The 21758-nt window shown below is 42.0% G+C and overlaps 1 protein-coding gene across 4 annotated transcripts in view; it reads right to left on the reverse strand.

Moving 5' to 3' along the window:
- The window catches only part of LOC149455958 (uncharacterized), a 221844-nt gene that overhangs the window by 60998 nt on the left and 139088 nt on the right, over window positions 1-21758 (reverse strand). For 2 of the 4 annotated variants that reach the window (XR_016313989.1, XR_016313992.1), the window contains one exon: window positions 1191-2678. The exons of the other annotated variants lie outside the window; for them this stretch is intronic. The gene's annotated coding sequence lies outside the window, so the exon portion shown is untranslated. Of the gene's footprint in view, window positions 1-1190; window positions 2679-21758 lie in introns of those variants that run through there. 4 annotated transcript variants of the gene reach the window in all.

Below are 21758 nucleotides of genomic sequence, written 5' to 3' on the forward strand. Positions count from 1 at the left end.
GAAGAAGAAGCAGAATAGGAAGAAGAAGAGGATGAAGAAGAAGAAGAGGATGAAGAAGAAGAGGAGGATGAAGAAGAAGCAGAATAGGAAGAAGAAGAGGATGAAGAAGAAGAAGAGTATAAAGAAGAAGAGAATGAAGAAGCGGATGTAGAAGAGGAAGAAGAAGAGGACGATGAAGAAGAAGAGGATGAAGAAGAAGAATAGGAAGAAGAGAATGAAGAAGAGGAAGAAGAATATCTTCAAATGGGGACACTAGTTCTGGGGACATTGGTGACAACCAGGGATTCCCTCACTTTGGAGGTATTCCCCATCACTTCCTTTTTTGTCTCTGGGACAGGAATTGAAGGGAAATCTTCACAATGGAAAAGAGATTGCAAAAAAAGAAAACCCAGCAGGGGTTATAACTCTCACTTACTCTATCCAAAATTGCTAAAAAGGGTTTGGCTTATAGCTCTGCTTTAGCACAGTTGCAAGTCTAAATAAATCATTTAAGCATTTGAGTTGGTGCGTGTCAATATCTGTTTTAATGTGTCATGTTGATGTACATGCTTTTAATGTGTTACATGTCTGTGCTCATCCTGCTTTAACCAGTTGCTGACCACCTACTGCAGTTTTATTGCTGCAGAGCAGCCCCACTGCGCAAGATCACGTACATGTACGTGATCTGGCATTTCAGGGTAAGGGGCGCGCCCACTGCCCCTTCAGTGCTGTCCTTTGCAGCGCAAGCTGATCATCAGGTCCTGGCCAATGATTTATGGCCAGGCCTGCTGATTGGCTTAGCGAAAGACAGTTCAGAGCCCTTTACTAAGAACACAGGGCTCTGAACGGAGAGCAGCAACGTGCCCGTTTTTCTCCCTGCTTTGCAGGGAGAAAAAACAAACACATCGCTTAGGAAAAGCAGCCCATATTACACATTGATAGGCACACCGTTAACTCATTGATTGCCATTAGATATAAACCTCTTCTCAGCTAGCATCATTATTAAAGTGATATCGTATATTATTGGCACGGATCATTGTAGTAGTGTCACTGGTGATGTCAGTCAGTTCCCACTTAGTGTCAGATTGCCCTCCACACTATCACATTCCTACTATAAGTAGCATTACCAGTATAGCGTCTATAGCTGCCTAAATTCCATTATATATACCATAGTTTGTAGGTGCTGTAACTTTCACACAAACCAATCAATATACACTTATTGGGATTTTTATTTTTACCAAAGACATGTAACAGAAAACATTTTGGCCTAAATTTATAAGAAATTTGATTTTTTTTTTTTTATTGGATAGATTTTATAGCAGAAAGTAAAAAATTGTGGTTCTTCAAAATTTTTAGTCTTTTTTTGTTTGTATAATAAAAAATGAAAAACCCAGTGGTGATCAAATACCACCAAAAGAAAGCTCTATTTGTGGGAAAATATGATAAATTTCATTTGCACACAGTTTTGCAGGACCGCTAAATTACCAGTTAAAGTAGCACAGTGCCGCATAGCAAATAATACCCTGGTCATGAAGGGGGTACAATCTGAGCTTAAGTGGTTAAAATGCCACTATCACTATAAAAAAAAAAATACAAATGATGATATGAAGTGTAGCCACACACTTTCAGTGTTTTCACTCCACCCAAATGCTAGGCTTATCTGATTGGTAACATTTCAGCACTTCCTGGTAGTCTCAAAGCCAAAGTATGGGATTAGCAGTGAGAGTCCAAACTCGGAGTTTTGATCAATGAAAACAGCCAAACATTTAGGCAGAGTAGGGGTGCCGGGAGAGAAGACACAGCGATATTCCTAAATACATTTTTAAGTTTTTGGAAAGGCTGGATTTTTTTTTTATTAACAGGTTTATACCTACCTGTTCTGTGCAGTGGTTTTGCACATAGCGGCGTGAACCTTATATTCTGGGGTCCTTTGCTGGCACTCCAGGATCTCTTTATTGTGTGCCCCCTAGCAAGCTGCTTGCTATGGGGGCACACCTGTGGGCTTGATCTCGAGTCCGGCTGTGTGTCCAGTGACACACACAGTGCAGCTCAGCCTCCACCCCCTGCTACCTCCTCAGAGTTTGATTGACAGCAGCAGTAGCCAATGGCTCCCGCTTCTGCCTGAGTCCCTGTGAGGAGAGTGCTGGATCGCCTACAGGCTCACGCAAGTGCCAATACCAATCATCAGTATTGGGTTCTATAAATAAACAAATTATAACTGTTTTACCATGGTGGGTAAAACTAAAAAAAAAAAAAAAAAGTTTCTCTAAAAAAAAAAAATCTTAAAATCAATGAATACTTAATTTCAAGAGTTTGCAAATAACAAAGCAGATCCAAAGTCATGTTTATCTGTTGAACTATAGAGCGAACGTCTTTTAACATACGACCAAGTTCATGTTTCATGACATTATTCAGCTCCTGTATAGTCCTACACTTTGGAAAGGAAGAAGGAAGACACTCCTGCTTGCCGCAACAGCCTTGGCCTGCAGCACGAGTCATTACTGGGCTCATGTGTATGGTTGCTGAGTCCCATGTCATCCATACAGCTTGATAACTCCGAGGGATGAACAACCTGGTGAACAGAAGACAGGCCCTGGACAATTTGGTCCTCGTATTGGCAGACGGCAGATAGGAGCTCACCAAGTCGTGTATTCACCGCAGGATCTGAATTGTGAACTTGACACCATGTGACCAGAGCACTGAAAAGCAAAAATCAGTATTACTATAGTTCATACACTGATCACTATATAGGGTCTCATTTATTAAAGTGGCTGTGGGCAGAATGGTCGCACAAATACTTTTTGCCAGCATGACAACGGAAGGCTGTTATAGGTCAAAAATAACTGTGCCAGACAATTCACCCTCAGACACATATTATTGAGGTGCAGTTTATTTGTCCAGTGACAGCATAGTCTGATTAACATTTATACAGGCAAAGAAATTTGCAGTGCTGCATTTAAAGGGGAATTTTACTCTCTTAATCAACCATTACTATTTTTAATCATTACGATAGGAAAAGTATCTCATATTTACTTGTTTTGAACATTTCTTCAGTTACTTCCTGTTTTCCAGGCCTAGGCAAAATGGTGTCATACATACCATGAATCTTCAGAAGGGGAGAGAGGCTTTTCTCAGCTAAATGCATCCTCCTTCCTGCTGGCCTGAGCCAAGGGCAGATGGATTCCAGGAAGTAAATGCTACATTAATTATCTGCCCTTACTGAAGATGGCCACAGCCAGAAATGCTAAGAGGTGTTTTTATCAGTGATTTCTTAGCAAAATAAAGCATAGAGACATGGATGGATGGGGGAGTTTGCTTTGAATATTAAAAAAGAATTACCGTATTTTTCGCTCCATAAGACGCACTTTTTTCCCCCCAAAAAAGGGGGGAAAATGTCAGTGGATCGAATATGGAGTGGCCGGTCCGGTATTTCCACATCCGCCGTGTCAGAATACTGGGCCGGCCGCTCAGCTCTGCAGTGGGACCTTACCTGTTCCTCTATCCAGCGGCGCGCTGTCTTCCCGGCTTCTGTAGTGTGCGTGACAGCCAGGTCCCAAGTGCGCATGCGCAAAAAGCGGTGCTCTTTGTGAATGGTAAGGCGGTACCTGGGACACATGACAGATCCCAGAAGCCGCCAGACCAATCACAAAGCGCAGCGCTTCTCGCTCATGCGCACTGGGCATCCGGCTGTCTGCCGAGCGCCATTACAGAAGCCGGGTAGACAGCGCACGGCTGGATAGAGGAACAGGTAAGATCAAAGAACAACTCCGTGGAAGTCAGAGTGAGTACCTGTCAAATTCAGGTACCCGCTCCCCCCCTCCCCAAAGGTCAGCAGTCATCTCCTGTACTGTCCCCAGTCTCTGGTCATCTCCTGTACTGTCCGCAGTCTCTGATCATCTCCTGTACTGTCCGCAGTCTCTGGTCATCCCTGTACTGTGTCCGCAGTCTCTGGTCATCCCTGTCCTATGTCTGCAGTCTCTGGCCATCTCCTGTACTACTGTACTATGTCCGCAGTCTCTGGTCATCTCCTGTCCTGTATCTGCAGTCTCTGGTCATCCCCTGTACTGTGTCCGCAGTCTCTTGTCATCCCCTGTACTGTGTCCGCAGTCTCTTGTCATCCCTGTACTGTGTCCGCAGTCTCTGGTCATCTCCTGTACTGTGTCCGCAGTCTCTGATCATCCCTGTACAGTGTCCGCAGTCTCTGGTCATCCCTGTACTGTGTCCACAGTCTCTGGTCATCCCTGTACTGTGTCTGCAGTCTCTGGTCATCCCTGTACTGTGTCTGCAGTCTCTGGTCATCCCTGTACTGTGTCTGCAGTCTCTGGTCATCTCCTGTACTATGTCTGCAGTCTCTGGTCAATTTTTTTCCCCCTGTTTTCTGCCTCTAAAACCTAGGTGCGTCTTATGGTCAGGTGCGTCTTATGAAGCGAAAAATATGGTAATAGCATTTTTGGCTTTTGGCAGTGTAGTTCTGCTTTAAATCTCAGTTCTCTGACCCATGTTCATTCAACATGAACCCCTTAATAAGACAATGCAGATCAAGCAAGCATGCCTTCCTATCAATATCAGATACAGCATACCTTCTCTTTTTTCATACCCCTGGGGTCCTTTCAGCAGAATCTTGCACATCTGCTGACCTGGGGCCCAAGTTCAGTGCTGTGAAGCATGCACTTTAATAAACAAAAAGTGAAGAGTACACCGTAGGATGCAGAAGGGCCATGACAGATCATTTGACTGCAAGCTGGGAAAAGGAATTCAGCGGTTCTTGGGATGGGGAGCAGCTGCTTTTACAAGGTAAGGCTTTCTGGAAAAAAAAATAACTCTTCCATGACCTCAATATGCCTCTCAGCAGATAGCTTAGGGTGTCTACTTTCTGAAAAGGGGTCATTTGGGGGTGTTTGTTCTTTCCTGGTATTTTAGCACCTCAAGAAATGTGATAGGCAGTTAGAAAGTAAAAGCTGTGTAAATTCCATTACCTATACCATAGTTTGTAGACGCTATAACTTTCACACAAAGCAATCAATATACACTTATTGGGATTTTTTTTACCAAAATCATGTAGCAGAATACATTTTGGCCTAAATTTATGACGAAGTTTGAGTTTTTTGGATATTTTTTATAACAGAAATGAAAAAATATTGTTTTTTTTTTTAAAAAAAGGTGATCAAATACCACTGAAAGAAAGCTCTATTTGTGTGAAAAAAGGAATTTCATTTATGTACTGTATTGCACGACCGCGCAATTCTCAGTTAAACTAGTGCAGCGCTATATAGCAAAAATTGGCGTAAATTCCATTATCTATACCATTGCTTTGTGTGAAAGTTATAGCGTCTACAAACTATCAATATACACTTATTGGGATTTTTTTTTTATCAAAAACATGTAGCAGAACACATTTTGGCCTAAATTTTATTTATTTGAGTTTACTATATATTTTTTATATATTTTTTATAGCCGAAAGTAAGAAATATAATTTTTCTTCAAAAGTTTTAGTCTTTTTTTGTTTATAGCGCGAAAAAAATAAAAAGCGCACAGGTGATCAAATGCCACCGAAGGAAAGCTCTATTTGTGTGAAAAAAGGATGTAAATTTTGTTTGGGTACAGCATTGCATGACCGCACAATTATCAGTTGAAATAGTGCAGCGCAGAATAGCAAAAAGAGGCCTTGTCAGGAAGGGGGGTAAATCCTCTGGAGGGAAAGTGGTTAAAGGTAGATTTTTAAAAAAATAACAAACATGTTCCATCCTTCCTGGTCACCCACACGGAGTTCCTTTATAGGCATGGCCTTAAAGGAAACCTGTCAGGAGAGAAAGGTATAGGCTATTGCTCTCCTGAAGATGCTAGTTTTTTGGTTGTCAGACTGATCCTCTATTTTCAGTACCTGAGTTCTGGGTCACTGGGGTTGATTTACTAAAGGCAAATAGGCTGCTGAATTTACATACAAGAGAAGATGCGCTTTGCATGGGAATTTTCTCCAGAGTATAATGAATGAGGTGAAGCTCTGCTGACTTCCATCATCCAATCATGGGCAAGCAAAAATGCTGTTTTTTTTTCATTTTCCTTGCACGCAATTGGGCATTCTTTGCAACCTGAAATTTCACCACACTCACTAAGCTCTAGGGAAGTTTTCCATGGAAAGTGAAACTTCCCTTGCAAAGTCAACAGCCTATTTGCCTTTAGTAAATCAATCCCTTTGAGTCAACAAGATCAAAAATTCACATCCATCAAGAACATCACTTGCTGCATGTCTATTCTGTGTCAGTCATTCATCAATTATTGAAGACAGAGGATCATCATCACACTCAGACAACTGGCATTAAAGTGGTTCTAAAGCCTTAAGGTTTTTCCTTCATGCATTCTATTCTGTGTAGCCCAATAAGCCATAGAACAATTTTCCCATTCTTTAACCACTTCAAGTCCAGACACTTTCACCCCCTTGCAGTCCACGCTGATTTTCAGCTTTCAGTGCTGTCACACTTTGAATGACAATTGCGCGGTCATGCCACACTGTACCCAAATGAAATTTTAGATTTTTTTTTTGAGACAGATAACACTTTCTTTTGGTGGTATTAATTCACCTCTGGGATTTTTATTTGTTTGCTATATAAATGAAAAAGTGTTTTCTTAAAAAAAATTTGCAAATAAATAATCTTGCTTCATAAATATTGGCCAAAATGTATTTGGCTATCATTTTGGTAAAGAAACAAACAAACCCAAATCAGTTTATAAAAATGTTTTTCTAATTTTTCTAATTTTTTTTACATTTTCTTTTTTATTATTATTTATATATATATATATATATATATATATATATATATATTTATTTTTTGTACATACTGCCACCCTAGCAGTACAGTGTCATCATAGTGACACTGTACTACTTGTGGTGGGTGATGATTTTTTTTTTTTTTTTACACGGATTACTTTTTCACCCATATAGGCTGTAAAAGCAATCATTTCTCCTCACGGACTGCATTCCTGCAGCCATTGAGAAATACTGTGAAAGCTGTGATTGGTCACAGCTTGTCACATGGTACAAGGCTGATGTGAATAGCCTTGTAAAATGTGAGCTCTGTGATCATTCACAGAATTCACAAGTAGTAAACGATGTCAGGAAGTGTCATCTTGCTTACTACTGTTCATGTGATCACTGATTGACCAATCACTGATCACATGAATCGGGACCTCACACAGCGGTCCCATACATCGATCTATGTTCCTCTGTGCACACAGATTACTGTGCTGCATGCTCCCAGGGAGCGCGCACAGGCAATGGAATGCGTGGGGACGTTTAGAAATGACCCCCTGAAGTATCAATGATAATAATAATAATAGTAGTATTCGTGGTAGTACCACTACTACCACTAATACTACTATTATTATTGTCATTAGTGAGCATATATATAAGAGAGGGTACAGACGTTTGGTCTGTTGGATCTGAGGAAGAGGCAAGACCTCGAAACGCGTCAGCCTCTTGGAGGTCCAGAGTTCCCATTACAGACGAACACGTAGTGCGGATTGGACACAGTTGTTTTCTCACGATGTGCCTTTGACTGTATTGTCATTTTGTGAGTACAATACCCACTTTTATCATTTAATAAATACATTTTTAAGGTAGTGCACTAGGCCGGTGCGTCCTCTGTTTCTCTCCACTTAGTATACTTGGACTTTCCCGATCATTTGAGGGCAGCAAGGTGTGCACACCCCAGGAATTTGTGATATGGCCTATTCATATAAAGTCCATCCCTAAAGTCAGGAATATTTGGGTTTGCCATTTCTTCATTATCGTTCTTTTTGTCTGGAGGCTGAACAAAGCTGTGGAAGAAAAGGAATGCTTGGGAAGGGGGCAACTAAGTGAACCTGTTGCTTTTCCCTGCGTGGGTAAAGCACAGGTACAGGTACATCCTATTTTGGTCTGCCATGTTGTTCTTCAAGTACAAGATAAGGCCGTAAATACACAATGCATTAGTGTACATTCAGCATAAAGTATATGTTATCTGTTGCTTCTGTTCCATATATTTGTGGTTATGTCTGTATGTATTCAGCTATTCAAAGTACGTCAAAAGCCAAATCTTTTTTTCATTTTTGGATAGCATAAGGAATGATTAAAACCCCCACTGCCGTTTGTGATCACGGGAGTCCTATGGAGGAGATTTCTTTTAACTTTCTGTTCTGCAACTACAAAAAGAAGCGAGAAGAAATCTACTCAAAGTAAGGAAAGCTCCTTATTAGACAGATGTCATTTGAACAAGAACTGGGTAGCACAGTGGCTAAATGGATAGCCCTTCCGCCTGGCAGTACTATGGTCATTGATTCAAATCCCAACCACGGCACCACCTGCCTGGAGTTTGCATATTCTCCCTGTGTCTGCATGGGTTTCCTCCGGGTAATCCAATTTCCTTCCACACTCCAAAGACATGCTGGTAGGTTAATTGGCTCCTGTCTAAATTGGCCCTAGTATGCATGAATGTAAGTTAGGGACCTTAGATTGTACGCCCCTTGAGGGTTAGGGACTGATGTGAATGTACAATATATATGTAAAGCACTGCTGAAATTGATGGCGCTATATAAGTACCTGTAATAAATAACTAAACAAGAGTACCAGTTGGAATATTTTCCCTCTATTTCTATTCTAACAGCAAAATTTTATATTTTACCTCCCTTCTAATCCCGGTGACAGTGATCACCAAATCAAATAGTATGTTTCTGACCTTATTCCTAATTAAAACAGTCCCGCCAGTAAGAAAAACTGGATAAAATCTATGGATCTATCTAGGGATATACGTAAAGGCTACACATTTGCTGTAAATATACTAACCCATGTGTAGTTTTATGAATTATCCATTTTACACTTCTTTCCCAAATTTCTTACACGTGATTTATTTTTCCCAGATGATATTTACCAGACTAGCATCAGTGCAATCTCTTTTGTACCTAGTGATTATGAATCTGACCTTTCTATCCCACCTTTTCAAGACATGCTACATGTAGAAAACAACTGCATAACTAATACAAGCAATCATTTGAATAGTATATGAACCTTTTCTTTCCATAAATATGATGCATTAGAAATGAAAAATAAGGACTTGTAAAGACTTGTTAGTAAACTAAAAGCATTTTTATTAAGCAATAATTAGTGCTCTCTGATCTGTACATATAGAAATATTTACTAAAGTGTATACGGTATAAAAAAAAAAAAAAAAAAAAAGACTATAAACAGGGCTTATTCACACCAGTGTGCGGACCAGTGTGCGGACTCCCTTACCCAACTTCTGGCAGATAAACATACTGACAGGGGAGTGAAAAAAGTAGTATGTGCAGTTGTGAAGGAAGCATTAACATTACATTGAAATGAATTGATACTCAAACCAATAATAATCATAAACATCAACTGTAAGGTAAATGCGGGCTGCAATGCACTTGCAGCAAGGGTAAGAAATGCAGGGCAAGTACTGTACAGATACAGCAAGAAAAATTAGAAAGAATCCCGGTATAGTAATTACAGTCAATAGCATTTGTTAACAGACGTTCACAGTTAAACAAAAGTCCTCCATATAGGAGGTCATCAAAAATAACCTGACCCAACAATAAATGTCAGTTAACACACACACATGCAAAACATATCTTCGCTCTTGCGTACATCTACTGTAAAGGTCGTTCTTAGTAGCTGTCATGCAGACTGATTTTGGTTCAACCAATGTTGGAATTCCTCACAAATCCATGAATTCCTAACTAATATACAGTAAAAAGAAAATTCTTGATAGCCAGAGACTGAACAGCAAAGCAATGGATGGATAGCAAATGGATATCTCTTCAGCAAATACAATGCGGGAAATAATTATTTGATCGACTACAGATTTTGTAAGTTTGCCCACTTACAAAGAAATGAAGGGTCTATCATTTTTATCATAGATGTATTTTAAAAGGATAGAGACAGAATACCAACCAAAACTCCAGAAAAAAAAAACACATGATACATGTGTTATAAATTGAGTTTCAGTTCAGTGAGTAAAATAAGTATTTGATCCCCTACCAACCAACAATAATTCTGGCTCCCACAGAATGGTTATGTGCTACACAGGTTAGTCCTGTCAATTTAAGAAGGTGCTCCTAACAACACGTTAAAAGACACCTGTCCACAGAATCTCTTTATTCCATTCAAACCTCACCACCATGGGCAAATGACCAAAGAGCTGTCAAAGGACGTCAGGGACAAGATTGTAGACCTGCACAAGGCTGGAACGGGCTACAAGACCATCAGCAAGAAGCTTGATAAGATGAAGACAAATGTTGGAGCGACTATTCACAAATGGAAGAAATACAAAATAACCATCAATCGCCCTCGGTCTGGAGCTCCATGCAAGATTTTGCTTCATGGGGTAAGGATGATTATGAGAAAAGTGAGGGATCAGCCCAGAACTACACGGGAGGAGCTTGTGAATGATCTCAAGGCAGTTCGGGCCACAGTCACCAAACAAACCATCGGTAAAACAATACGCCGCCGTGGATTGAAATCCTGCAGCACCCGCAAGGTCCACCTCCTCAAGAAGGCACATGTACAGTATAGGCCTGTCTGAAGTTTGCCAATGAACATCTAAAGGATTCAGAGAAGGATTGGGAGAAAATGCTATGGTCAGATGAGACCAAAATTGAGCTCTTTGTCTTTAACTCAACCCGCAGTTGTTGGAGGAAGAAAAATGCTGACTATGATTCTAAGAACATCATCCCTACAGTCAAGCACAGAAGTGGAAACATTATGCTTTGGGGCTGTTTCTCTGCTAAAGGTACAGGCCGACTTTGCCACATTGAAGGGCCAATGGACAGGGCCATGTATTGTAAATTCTTGGATGAGAACCTTCTTCCCTCATCCAGAATACTGAAGATGGGTCGTGGATGGGCCTTCCAGCATGACAATGACCCAAAACCTACCAAGGCAACAACAGAGTGGCTCAAGAAGAAGCACATCGAGGTCATGAAGTGGCCTAGCCAGTCTCCAGACCTTAATCCTGTAGAAAATTTATGGAGGGAGCTGAAACTTTAAGTTGCCAAGCGACAGCCTAGAAACCTTAAGGATTTAGAGAAGATCTGTAGAAAAGTGGACCAAAATCCCTCGAGATGTGTGCAAAATCTGGTAATCAACTTCTAGAAACGTCTTACCTCTGTGCTTGCCAACAAGGGTTTCTCCACCAAGTATTAAGTCATGTTTTGCTTGGAGATCAAATAATTATTTTACTCACTGAACTGCAACTCCATTTAAAACATTTGTATCGTGTGTTTTTTCTGGATTCTTTGTTGATATTCTGTCTCTCTCATTTAAAATACACCTATGATAAAAATGATAGACCCTTCATTTCTTTGCAAGTGGGCAAACTTACAAACCTTGCAGGGGATTAAATAATTATTTTCCCCACAGTATTAGCAAAAGTTAGTTTTATTGTTATTTATTTAATGTGAAAATTAGACCTTGAGGGTCTATGTTGCAAACACGGCATTCGCCTTATGGAGACTGTATGTGAGATATACTATACAGTATGAGCTTGTATGAAACATTTAAACCCCTGGGAATATTTTCAGCGTGGTGGGATGATATTCTATCTATCTATGGCCAATCTCAACACATCATTACCATGGTACTATCAACATGTCTGAATATACATGTATTAGCTGTCAAGCTGCTGATACATTGGGAGTGGGCAGTCACAGACCGAAGACTTCAAAAACCAAGCCTCCAAGGTAAAACATCTGCAGGGTGATTATATATTACACTTATACATTCTTCATAGACCTTTATATTAAAACTATAAACAGATCTATCTCTGATTGCTAAAATACAGTCAGGTCCATAAATATTGGGACATCAACACAATTCTAACATTTTTGGCTCTATACACCACCACAATGGATTTGAAATGAAACAAACAAGATGTGCTTTACCTGCAGACTGTCAGCTTTAATTTGAGGGTATTTACATCCAAATCAGGTGAACGGTGTAGGAATTAAAACAGTTTAATATTTAACAGTTTAACAGCCTGTAGCTGCAGGCATCATCCTGGTATAAGCACTCAAAGTCCAGTGACGTACCAGTACATTGCTGGTCCTTGTTGGGCATATATGTAACAGCAGAGAACACGAACATATGATGAATCAGGTCTGTGAACCAATATGACCCCAATTCATTCTTTTTTGTAATGCCCATGTTGATGATTAGGCCAAAAAAAGTTTTAAATTCAGAAACCGTGATAGGTTTCCATGCGAATTGTCTGGCAAGAGCTGAATTTGGGTGGGCGGCTATGAATTGTTGTGCATATAAATTGCTTTGGCCCACAATCAAGTACCAGTACATTGCTTTGCCCAGAGCCACCACTCATCGGTACATTGTTGACGGGCGTGCGGCAAGTAGGTAAAACATTTTTGTTTTTCTTAAATGCAAATGTTTCCTTTGAACTGTCATCAATGGGTTAGGTTCATGACAGTTCAATCAGTGCACAGCAGAGAAATACACAGCAGCATGTCTCCCTAGTAAAATACACACAGCACATCATGTAAAACAGCACACGGCACACTGTTAACCCTTTGATCACCCTAGATGTTAATCCCTTCCTGACCAATGACATTAGTACAATGTCAGTGAGTTTTATTAACACTGATCACTGTATTAGTGTCACTGGGGATGTCAGTGGCAGTTAGTCAATACCCACCCAGTGTCAGAATGCCCGCCACAGTCCCGCTATAAGTCGTTGATCGTCGCCATTACTACTATAAAAGAAAATATAAAAATTCCAGTACAAATACCCATGGGCGTATTTGCCGCGAGGCAAACAAGACACTTGCCTAGGGCGGCAGTTTACAGGGGGGCGGCGCCGCGCCTCGGAATAAGGGTCGTCTTTGATATCACTACAGCAGGAATCCAGTGAGGAGTGGGAGTATCATGCCTCCCCTGGATACTGCGGTCATCCGGAATCATCTCTCAGCTCTGGCTCCCAAACCACCATCCACTGCAGAGCTCCGGGAGCTCCGACCATCAGAGCAGCCTATAGTCTGGCCGGGCGCACTGCATGCTGGGAGTTGTAGTCCTTCCCCCACGACCCCGAACTACAATCCCGGTAGGCTGTTCAGAGGAAGGACTACAACTCCCAGCATCCAGTGCGCCCGGCCAGGCTATAGCCTGCTCTGATGGTCAGAGCTCTCCTCAGTGGATGGCAGTGGGGAGCCAGGTCTGAGAGATGATCCTGGAGGACGGCAGTGTCCAGGGGAGACAGGGATCTCTGTCACAGAGGTAGAAGAGGGAAGGAAAATGTGGCTGTGAGGGCAATACATGCCCCTCCTCCCCCCTCGGTCTCCGCCCCGCCCCGCCCGGTGAGTGATCTCCATGCCTACTGGGGGGGAGCTGAAAGGCTGACAAGAGGCTGCCAGGTGACTGACCGAGATTGAGCAGAGACTGCCAGGTGCTGACCGAGACTGCCAGGTGACTGACCGAGACTGCCAGGTGTCTGACCGAGACTGCCAGGTGTCTGACCGAGACTGCCAGGTGACTGACCGAGACTGACCGGAGACTGCCAGGTGACTGACCGAGACTGCCAGGTGACTGACCGAGACTGCCAGGTGACTGACGGAGATTGTCAGGTGACTGACCAATACTGCCAGGTGACTGACCGAGACTGACCAGAGACTGCCAGGTGACTGACCGAGACTGCCAGGTGACTGAACGAGACTGCCAGGTGACTGACCGAGACTGCCAGGTGACTGACCAAGACTGACCGGAGATTGTCAGGTGACTGACCGAGACTGACCAGAGACTGCCAGGTGACTGACCGAGACTGCCAGGTGACTGACCGAGACTGCCAGGTGACTGACCAAGACTGCCAGGTGACTGACCGAGACTGACCGGAGATTGTCAGGTGACTGACCAATACTGCCAGGTGACTGACCGAGACTGACCAGAGACTGCCAGGTGACTGACCGAGACTGACCAGAGACTGCCAGGTGACTGACCAGAGACTGCCAGGTGACTGACCAGAGACTGCCAGGTGACTGACCAGAGACTGCCAGGTGACTGACCGAGACTGACCAAAGACTGCCAGGTGACTGACCGAGACTGACCAGAGACTGCCAGGTGACTGACCGAGACTGACCAGAGACTGACAGGTGACTGACCGAGACTGCCAGGTGACTGACCGAGACTGACAGGTGACTGACCGAGACTGACAGGTGACTGACAGAGACTGACCAGAGACTGCCAGGTGACTGACCAAGACTGACCAGAGACTGACCAGAGACTGACCGAGACTGACCAGAGACTGACAGGTGACTGACCGAGACTGACAGGTGACTGACAGGTGACTGACCGAGACTGACAGGTGACTGACCGAGACTGACCAGAGACTGCCAGGTGACTGACCGAGACTGACAGGTGACTGACCGAGACTGACCAGAGACTGACCAAGACTGACCAGAGACTGCCAGGTGACTGACCGAGACTGACCAGAGACTGCCAGGTGACTGACCAGAGACTGACCAAGACTGCCAGGTGACTGACCAGAGAATGACCGAGACTGACAGGTGACTGACCGAGACTGACCAGAAACTGCCAGATGGCTGACTCATAACACTAGCTGACACCTTCTCGCCACACATGCCACTGACACCTTCTTGCTGCTCATGCCACTAACTGACACCTTCTCATTGCTCATGCCACTAACTGACACCTTCTCGCCGCTCATACCACTAACTGACACCTTCTCGCTGCTCATTCCACTAACTGACACCTTCTCGCCGCTCATGCCACTGACACCTTCTCGCCGCTCATACCGCTAACTGACACCTTCTCGCCGCTCATACCGCTGACACCTTCTCGCTGCTCATACCAAATACTGACACCTTCTCACTGCACATACCACTAACTGACACCTTCTCGCAGCTCATTCCACTAACTGACACCTTCTCGCCGCTCATACCACTAACTGACATCTTCTCTTGCCCCATACCACTAACTGACACCTTCTTGCCGCTCATACCACTAACTGACACCTTCTCGCCGCTCATACCGCTAACTGACACCTTCTCGCCACTCATACCGCTGACACCTTCTCGCTGCTCATACCAAATACTGACACCTTCTCACCGCTCATACCACTAACTGACACCTTCTCGCCGCTCATACCATTAACTGACACCTTCTCGCTGCTCATACCATTAACTGACACCTTCACAGAAAGATGTGGCCGACCACTAAGTTCCGCCCAGCAAACGTTGGTGTAGTAAAGACAGTGAGGGTGCATGGGGAGGGGGAGGGGTGGCGATTTTTGTGAGGCCTAGGGCAGCACAAAACATAAATACACCACTGCATATACCGCCATTTGTAGAGGCTATAATGTCCACAAAAATCAATTAATTTACATATATTGGCATTTATTTTTTAGCAAAGACGTAGCAGAATACATTTTGGCCTAAATTTAGGAAGAAATATTGTTTGTTTTTTGTTTATAGCACAAAAAATAAAAACCACAGAAGTGATCAAATACCACCAAAAGAAAGCTCTACTTGGGAAAAAAGGACATATATTTCATTTATGTACAACGCTGCATGACCGCGCAATTGTCAGTTAAAGTAACGCAGCATATCGCAAAAAATGGCCTGGTCAGGAGGGGGGTAAATCCTCTGGAGGGCAAGTGGTTGAGGAAATACAGACTCATTAGATATCTGATATCTAGATTACATATCTAGATCCAAATTAAGCCCTGGATCACTCGACTTTGAACCCGACTATTTAGTGTAACTTCATTGTGACTTACTGACACTGCGCGACAAATGTCAATGCAAGTCGCAATGAAGTCACACAAAAACGAGTGCAGGAACCTTTTTTAAAGGCGCTGAAACTTGAGTAGCATCGATTTGAACCGTTCCTTTGCCAGTAATGGGGTGCAACTTGCCATGCAACTTTGAACTCTCAAGTCTCATGACAAGTCGCACTGGTATGAACCAGGGCTAAAGCAACAGTTGATTTTCTACACAATGACACCCCAACAAATAGTTACCAAGTACCCCAACACCCTAACATTTTCTGCTGACCATTACAGAACTTTATTATGCTCAAGATACCCCACTGAAGGGATTACATATAAATACTGCTCTGGAAGCCAAGGGAGCAGCTGACGGTATGTTTTTCATTCTTGCCTAAGTTCCTGTGTAAGCTGGTACCATGACTGATGCCTCAGGTTTCCTGTTCCAGGCTGGCTCTTTTCTCCTGCAGTGTCCTATTGAGTCACCCATGCATGTAGGGACTAGAGCTGTGTTTCCTCACACTGTGCATATCAATACAAACACACAGCCCCATGGCCTAGGATGGCAAGGCACTCCCCTGCTCTTCCCTCCTCCAAGCTTAGACTGACTTGATACTGCACTGTCTACTTTTAACGCTTTCATGTGAGGACCAGACGTTCAGGGAAGCAGACCTGAGAGAGCAGAAGCCATTAGCGTGGAAAATTGTAAACTGCAAGTGTTGGGGCAAGAAGTTTCACACAGTTTAATAGGAAATGTTTATTTTATTGTGCTCAACCACTTGCCCTCCAGAGGATTTACCCCCCTTAATGACCAGGCCTCTTTTTGCTATTCGGCGCTGCACTAATTCAACAGATAATTGCGCGGTCATGCAATGCTGTACCCAAACAAAATTTACATCCTTTTTCTCACACAAATAGAGCTTTCTTTCGGTGGTATTTGATCACCTGTGAGCTTTTTATTTTTAGTGCTATAAAGAAAAAAAGACTGAAAATTTTGAAGAAATACAATATTTTTTACTTTCGGCTATAAAAAATATATAATAAACTCAAAGTTAGTCATAAGTTTAGGCCAAAATGTATTTTGCTACATATTTTTGGTAAAAAAATCCCAATAAGTGTATATTGATTGCTTTGTGTTAAAGGTATAGCATCTACAAACTATGGTATAGATACTGCAATTTACGCCATTGTTTTGCTATACAGCGCTGCACTAGTTTAACTGACAATTGCGCGGTCATGCAATATGTTACATAAATTAAATTTACGTCCTTTTCGTCACACAAATACAGTAGAGCTTTCTTTCTGTGGTATTTAATCACCTGTGCGCTTTTTATTTTTGGCGCTATAAACTTAAAAGGTTTTAACAAAAAAAAAAATTTGAAAAAAAAAACCTATATTTTCTCATTTCTTGCATAAAAACTATCCAAAAAAGCAAAAATGTTGTCATAAATTTAGGCCAAAATGTATTCTGCTACATGTTTTTGGTTATAAAATCCCAATAAGTGTATGTTAGTTGCTTTGTGTGAAAGTTATAGCGTCTACAAACTATGGTATAGATAATTTGAAATTTAAACAGCTTTTACTTTCTGACCGCCCATCACATTTCTTGAGGTGCTAAAATACCAGGATAGAACAAACACCCCCAAATGACCCCTTTTCGGAAAGTAGACACCCTAAGCTATCTGCTGAGACACATATTGGGGTTTATTTACTAAAGCTGGAGAGTGCAAAATCAGACTCACTTCTGCATAGAAACCAATCAGCTTCTAACCTAAGATTGTTCAATGAAGCTTTGGCAATGAAACCTGGAAGCTGATTGGTTTCTATGCAGAAGGGAGTCTGATTTTGGACTCTCCAGCTTTAGTAAATAAACCCCATTGAGTCCATTGAATAGGTATTTTTTTTCCCCAAGTTTTTGGAAAATGACAAAAACATTTTTTTTTTTTTTTACACAAAGTTGTCAATTAAATTATATATTTCTCACACAAACCATGGGTATATGTGGAATTACACCCCAAAATACATTCTGCTACTTCCACTGAGTATGGGGGTACCACATGTGTGAGACTTTTTGGGAGCCTAGCCACATACAGGAGCTTGAAATCCAATGACCACTTTGAAAGCCTGAAGGTGCATAACTTCCTCATTTTACTTCCTGACTAACTATCACAGTTTCGGAGGCCCTGAAATGCCAGGATAGCACCAAATGACCCCCCCCCCAAATGACCCCTTTTTGGAAAGTAGACACCCCAAGGATTTTAAAAAAGGGCATGGTGAGTATTTTGCAGATCAAATTTTTTTCTCACAAGAAGAAATATATTTTTGTTTTCTTTCTTCATTTCCCAAAAACTTGTAGCACCAAACGAGATCTGCAAAATACTCAACATGCTTCTTATCAAATTTCTTGGAGTGTCTACTTTCCAAAAAGGGGTCCTTGGGGGGGGTTGGTGCTATGCTGGCATTTCAGGGCCTCCGAAACGGTGATAGGTAGTCAGGAAGTGAAATGAGGAAATAAAGCCCTTTAAAAGCCTGAAGGTGCTTATTGGATTTTGGGGTCCTGTACTTGGCTAGACTGTCAAAATGTCTCTCACATGTGGTACCCCCATACTCGGGAGAAGTAGCAGAATGTATTTTGGGGAGTAATTCTACATATACCTATGGCATGTGTGAGCAATAAATCATTTAATTGACAATTTTGTGTAAAAAAAAATATTTATTTATTTTTTTAGTCATGTTCCAAAACTTGTGGTAAAAAAATAAATCCTTCCATTGACCTTCCATTGCCTCTCAACAAGTAGTTTGGGATGTCTACTTTCCAAAAAGGGGTCGTTTTGGAGGGTTGGGGGAAATTTTATGCCCAGCATAAGAATTTTATGCCAGACATCATTCACTCTTCTAACCACCTGAAGACCAAGCCTTTTCTGACACTTTTTGCTCACATGAAAATAATCAGTATTCTTTGCTAGGAAATTACTTTGAACCCCCAAACATTGTATATTTTTTAAAGCAGACACTCTAGTGAATAAAATGATGGGTGCTGCAATTTTTTATGCCCCATAGTACTCGTGCAGCAATTTATCAAACACAATATTTTTGAAAAAAAAACACTTTTTTACTTTCAATGCACAAAAACACAATATTTTGGCCAATTATTTGGTAAAATATAAAAGATGATGGTATTCTGAGTAAAGCGATACCAAACATGACATGCTTTAAAACTGCATGCCCCGTGCAATGGCGACAAACTGCAAACATTTTTAATATCCATAGGCAACGCTTTAAAAGCCTTTAAAAGCTACCATTTTAGATTTACAGAGGAGGTCTAGTGCTAGAATTACTGCCCTCGATCTGACGTTCACGGCGATACCTCACATGCATGGTGCAACCGCTGTTTACATACCTGCACAGGGTCAATGCTTTTTTTTTTTTTTTTTTTTTTAAAGTTATTTTAATTTTTTAAAATTATTTTTACATTGTCCCTTTGATTTTTTTTTTTTTTGATCACTTTTAATGCTATCATAGGAAATGCAAATATCCCCTATAACTTCAATGGGCATTGTCATATATTCTTTTTTGAGAAATCTGGGGTCTATCAGACTCTAGATATCTCCTATGCCCTTACATTATCTAATCTCACCAAGATCGGTGTGATCAGATGCTTTCCCAATTTATAAATGGAGCTGTTTGTATCCTGCAAAACTGAAGAGATGAAATGCTCGTAGCTTCCAATTTCTTAGACTATAGAGATGATTGGCGCCATTCCGGTCTGAAATCAGTTCTATGGTCAGCTGGAAGAAACACCAGCTGCATTCTCAGGTTCGCCCGATGGCACGGGACTGCCTGAGAAGGCCATGGAAGGCAGTGGTGGAGGCGGGGGGCATCCTATCCCGCTGCTTGTAAAAACAATCCTGCAGCTAATTAGCCACTAGGATTGCTTTTACATGAAAGCCGATTGCCGACTGAGAAAAACGATACCAGGATGATGCCTGCAGCTGTAGGCATTATCCTGGTATAACCAAAGTCCAGTGATGTACCAGTACGTCGCTGGTCCTTGTTGGGTATATATGCTATGTTTTTTTTTCTATACAGCCTGTGGGCTGAATGAAAAAAGAGAAGAAATCTCTGCCAGAAAAGGTGTTTGGTATGCCCACCATTAGAATATACCGCCCTGCATCCACCCACTTCTAATGGTGGGCACACATTAGGTCACATGGTGCAAATTCTTGGTGGCTGCAGAACACTACTTGTGCTCGCCACCGCACCAGCTTGTAATGCACTTATGGGACTTGCCACGTCTCCAAATGATACTGCAGTGCTGGTATGTGAAAGACCAGGATGTACTAGGCCGCTGGTGCTTGCCAGTTCACCAAAAGGTAGTGTGGCACTAGTACTGACACTCTGTTGCATATGAGAGTCATCAAAATTTATTGGCAAGTGCTAGCAGAGATCAGGCCTGATTCTGCCAACACTGCGGTTTTGTGTGCAATGTATCAAGTGACAGTGATCTACTGACACTGCACTCGCTGGGTGAGAAGGGGAGGGGGATAAGCGTAGGGGTTAAATGCAGGTGCTGGGGCTAATTCCGCTAACGCCGTGTTTTTGGGGACACTATACTAATGTGAGCGCTGGTATAGTGCTGATCTGATAAAAGATATTGATCAGTTTAGACACTATATTAGCAATGGAGGTTTATTGTGTATGTGGGCGTGTTCCTGGCAATCAAGGGGTTAAATGTGATTACTGGTATACTGATGGGCAATCTGACTCTACCTGGGAGGGGCGTTAAACCACAGGAACGCGAATCACACACATATATATATATATATACACATACATATGATTTTGCACACCAGTATTTCTGCTATAGGGCGGTCAGATAGCAGTTACAGAAGCGGTTTGCATTACGGCGCTGCTTTACTTTAACTCGCAATTGTGCGGTCATGCAACACTGCACCAAAATAAATTTATGTTCTTTTTCCCCAACAAATAGAGCTTTCTTTCGGTAGTATTTGATCGCGGTTTTTATTTTTTGCGCTATAAAACGACAATTTGGAGAAAAAAACTATATTTTTTATTTTTTGCTATAAAACATGTCCAGTAAAAAAAAATTAAAAATCCAATTTCATCATAAATTTAGGCCAAAATGTATTCTGCGACGTCTTTGCCAAAAAAAAATCTCAATACGTGTAAATTAATTGGTTTACGTGAAAGTTATAGCATTTACAAATGGCGGTATAGATACAAGGCAGCTCACCTCCCTGTTGGTGATTGCCAGTAATCACCGGGCTCCGATGGGTATCACTGGCCGGGACCCGGTGATTGACACCCGGGGCTGCACGCCCCCTACCTGGAAATGCAGGATCACGTATATATACACGTGATCCTGCGCACAGGGGCCGCCCTGCAGCAGTAAATGTACTGTGGGTGGTCCTCAAGCGGTTAAGTAAACGGTTCCTGTCCGCCCTATAGCAGAAACACTGCTACAGGGCGGCACGGGTGCGCACAATCATGTATATATCACCTAATATCCATTCTCTGCCGCGGCTGTCAATGACCAGGTCCCAGACAGTAAAACAGCACACAGTTAATCCTTTGATCACCCCACATATTAACCCCTTCCTGCCCAGTGCCATTAGTATAGTGTCAGTGCTTTTTATTAGCACTGATCACTCAGTGACACCAAGTCAGTTCCCCCAAGTGTCAGAATGGCGGCCGCAGTCCCGCTATAAGTCGCTGATCGCCGCCATTACTAGTAAAAAAAGTAAAAAAAACCCAGTATATATATACCACCATTTGTAAGCGTTATAACTTTCACGTAAACCAATTAATTTACACATATTGGGATTTTTTTTTAGCAAATATGTAGCAGAATACATTTTGGCCTAAATTTATGACGAAATTAAATTTTGTTTTCATTTTTTACAGGACATGTTTAATAGCACAAAGTCAAAAATATTTTTTTTTCTCAAAATTAATCGGTCTTTCTTTTTATAGCGCAAA

The sequence above is a fragment of the Staurois parvus genome, unplaced genomic scaffold (assembly GCF_062004578.1).
Source record: "Staurois parvus isolate SC_StPar_1 unplaced genomic scaffold, SC_StPar_1.0 ptg000380l, whole genome shotgun sequence".
Lineage (NCBI taxonomy): Eukaryota > Metazoa > Chordata > Amphibia > Anura > Ranidae > Staurois > Staurois parvus.